Raw genomic sequence first — 4,146 nt, 5'->3', positions numbered from 1 at the left:
TTCATTCTGTCATCTCCTGATTATTTTTCTGCCTGGCCCTTGTCACTTTCTGTTGCAGTATTCATTGCCATGGTCCAAAATCCCTTTTTAGGCTCACTGGCATCTCCTACTTAATCTATGGGGCATAGAAATATTTTACTATTCTCCCACACCATTCTCTGCTCTTGGAGGCTTTTTTGGGTAGAGTAGACCTCAAACAACTTTTTTCTTGGTACGCCTGAAAATCTTCTCCACCCGTGCCAGTATAGTATGGGCCTCCTCCGAGCACCTGTCACCCTCCCACACAAAGATTCTAGATAAGATGCTGGCACAATTCTCTTCTATTTCCAGTTTACTAAATGTATCTGGAGCTGGGATTGGGCAGGGTCAATGCCTTTTTTTCTCCAAATCTTCTCTTATTTATTTTCCCAACCCTTTGTTTTTTATCGTCAGATCAGTAATCAAAAACTAAAAAGTAAATTCAAACATTAGATGGCTTTTCTTTTGGCTTTGTCACAGTAACTCCTCCCTGAGGCAAGAGAGTTTCTAAGCCAACCTATTAAATATATTGTAAACACTCTATCCTCCTCACTCTTAATCATTCTCCTTCATCCTAAATTTTAGGTTTCCAGCATGTCTCTAAAATCCACCCCACTGAAGCAAAGCAAATACTTCAGATATAGTTGGGAAGATGCAGAATCGAATGAATCTAATTGCCCATGATTTGGAGAGTAAACATTTATTAATATAACTGAATATTGCATTAATATGAGTAACTGCATCAAATATGGCTCATTAAAATTTTGGAGAACTATCACCTATACATGTTTCTATATAAATTACTCCCTATTCATACACATGCCATTGCATATTAGAACGAAAGCATGGAACAGGATTTTAATTAAGTTGTCCACCATGATATCTTTTAAAAGATATCTTGCAAAATGTAACTCAGTCATTTAATGCCTGTAACATCTTCTTGGCAGAAACAAAATTGCATCTAGAACATTATAGCAAGGGCATTGAGAAAGTTAGATTTTTGCTTTCCATGTTAGCAATTCTGGCAAGGAGTAGAGCATAGAAAGGCAGTGGAAGTGGATCCAATAGCTGGCATAAACATTTTATTTTCATATTCACTGCTTTTTTTCTGGAATTGGCCATTTCATTAAAAGTTTAGTAAATATTGTTGTATTTCTAAAGGTCATTAAAATATACTAATTAGTATACTAAAATATACTAATTTATCATAAATATATACCCCAGCTCTCCCTGACAGTTTCTCCTTCTCCCAAGGAACTCTTTAATCAAATGATATCTTAAACAAAAGCACAAAATATAGAACAGATTGAAAAGGAAAATTTAACATCAGAGCTGGGGAATAATGTGGGAGTGTTTTCCATTTGGCCAGTCTCCTACTCAACAGGTTCTCACAGGCTGTCTTGGGGAACCAGGAAAGAAACTTTGAGACTCACTGGTCTTTATTAAATAATGAAAGTTTTGTTCTCACAAGAAGACTCTGTGTGAATGAATAAATTAAGGCAAAGAGAAGGGAACAGCAGTACCTTAAATTGTGTTCTTTACCAAGACTACGGATCAAATATTTAGATGGAAGCGTCTGACTGGTTCAGTCAATGCAGCTGAGTTCAAGTGATGTGACTTCCACAGAGTCGATCTGCTGTTAAAATTGACCTCATTGATGGATTGGTTGACTTAACAGAGAAAAATCTTTTTTTTTTTTTTTAAACTGGGAAATATTTGGAGGTTGAACACAGATAAATCTTTAAAGACAAATAGTTCCGCCTGGTAAAATTCTTCAGTATATTTTGAAACATGTTCTGCTTCAGTAGGGAACATTTTTGTTGTTGTTATATTGTCATGTAGATGTGCAAAATAAATGCCATCCGGCTATTTTATGACTTTACCAGACATTCAGGTATCTGTGTGACAAATATAGGAAATGCCTAGCAGTTGGTATGAACAGCCTGCAGCAGGTCTGGTATTTTCAACTTGGAGATTGTCCAGAGTTTCTGGTTTGAGAATGAAGGAACAATTCTGGTCCACATTCGCTATCCGGGAGCCATGATTAACAAGTGAATGTCTTCTCAGGGTGATGGGTGTGTGTGTGTGTGTGTGTGTGTGTGTGTGTAGTGTGTAGTTTGGTTTGGTTTTGCTTTAATCCAGTATACAAGGCCGGGCGCGGTGGCTCACGCCTGTAATCCTAGCACTCTGGGAGGCCGAGGCTGGTGGATCGCTCGAGGTCAGGAGTTCGAGAACAGCCTGAGCAAGAGCGAGACCCCGTCTCTACTAAAAAATAGAAAGACATTACATGGACAACTAAAAATCTATATAGAAAAAATTAGCCGGGCATAGTGGCGCATGCCTGTAGTCCCAGCTACTCGGGAGGCTGAGGCAGTAGGATCGCTTAAGTCGAGGAGTCTGAGGTTGCTGTGAGCTAGGCTGACGCCATGGCACTCACTCTAGCCTGGGCAACAAAGTGAGACTCTGTCTCAACAACAACAACAAAAAAATACAGTACACAAAAAGGGGCTTGAACACGGCCAGGATCAAGTTTATATAATCATTTTTGAGTTGTCTTGTAAAAATATTTGGAGTTTATTTTTAGCTTTATTGAGGTGTAATAGATATAATTTCTAGACTCAGCATTGTCACTGATTTTCTCTTGTTTTCCTTTTATTTTTGTAAAGTGTTTCTCTTTTTTCTCCTTTATTAGAAAAAGAATATATGGTTCCTGACTATTGTCTTTCTGCAGTATCTAAGTTGAAGGAAGTCTTATTTCAATATGGAAATTGTTTTGTTAAACCAATTCTGGGGAAAATATTTTTACTTAACCTTCATGTTCATGCTTATGATGTGAGCATGTGAATAGACACTACTCATCTTGGAAACAGAATTTCAAGGTGGCTTGTTCACCAAGGTGCAATTTATGTACTTCTCAGTGTTTATAATAGGAGAACCCTTCAAATTTGTTAAGGTGATATTTAGCATGGATTATATTTTCTTCAACTGGCATATATATTCAAGGTATCCTTTTATGATATCACAAAGAATTATGATATCCAGTGTTATGGGCATATAGGAAAAATAAATATGAATTTGCTTAAAAGATTATAGGTTGAGTATTAAGCTTCATGTTTATGTGAATTTCTGTTATATCTGTTTTAATATGTATGTATACTCACATACCTATAATCCTGATGAATTTAGTAGATCATAGTTAGAATGTCAATGTTATTTTTGTAAATTTCTGCCCTGTCACAGAATTTGTACAAAATTATTTTTAATGTATTACCACTTTTAACACATTCCAGATTTTTAGCTGCACTTCTTGCCATGTGGATTTAGCCAGTTTAGCAGTCAGTGTTGAATATGTTCAGTGTTTATAATTTAATACTTACAAAGAAGGAATATGGGAAGCCATTTATATAAGGACTTAGGTGGATTTTTAGCAATCAAAACCAAGTTGTGCTATTTAGTGCCTATCCTATAAAGGTTATGCATGATGATCATGATTGTTTTCCAAAATCATCAGGTTTAGGTGAGGGCTTTGGTGGTGGTGGTGGTGGTGGTGGTGTTTTTTTTAAAGTTGGAAAACAAGAAGTTTTCCAACATTTTTTAAAAGTTAAAGCATTGAGAATGATAAATTTTCTTGAGACAAAGGTTCATATCCTGAATTCTAGCTTGCTTCAGTTTCCCCTTGCGTCCCCTTTCAAACCAACCTTTGAAAAATTCTAGGTATTAATAAATTTTAGCATAATTGTTAAATATTTCTGGGGTGCATGTGGTAAGATGCTTTTCCTATCTCTCTCTCTCTCTCTATATATATATATATATGTACAACCTTTAAACAAACCATTTTTTTCATCATCAACATTAAAAGGAAATGAGGCTGAACAAAATGATGTTATTCAAGGACCAGTTGCACATCATTTCACTTTAAGTTGCAATTTCAAAGAGCTTATCAAGGACTTGAGGACTTACTGTGTGTGTGTGTGTGTGTGTGTGTGTGTGTATGAAATCTCTGGTCTCTGAGGACTGGTTTTTCTTCTGTTCTATTCATTTAGGCACCATCTTAGACATAGGGACTCAGCCTCTATCTCAGGTATATACTTTGTTCTCACTTTAAGATCCTTGTTCACCCACTCTCAC

The sequence above is a fragment of the Eulemur rufifrons genome, chromosome 18, assembly GCF_041146395.1.
Source record: "Eulemur rufifrons isolate Redbay chromosome 18, OSU_ERuf_1, whole genome shotgun sequence".
In the NCBI taxonomy this organism is placed as follows: domain Eukaryota; kingdom Metazoa; phylum Chordata; class Mammalia; order Primates; family Lemuridae; genus Eulemur; species Eulemur rufifrons.
Note: the sequence above shows the minus strand (reverse complement) of the source record.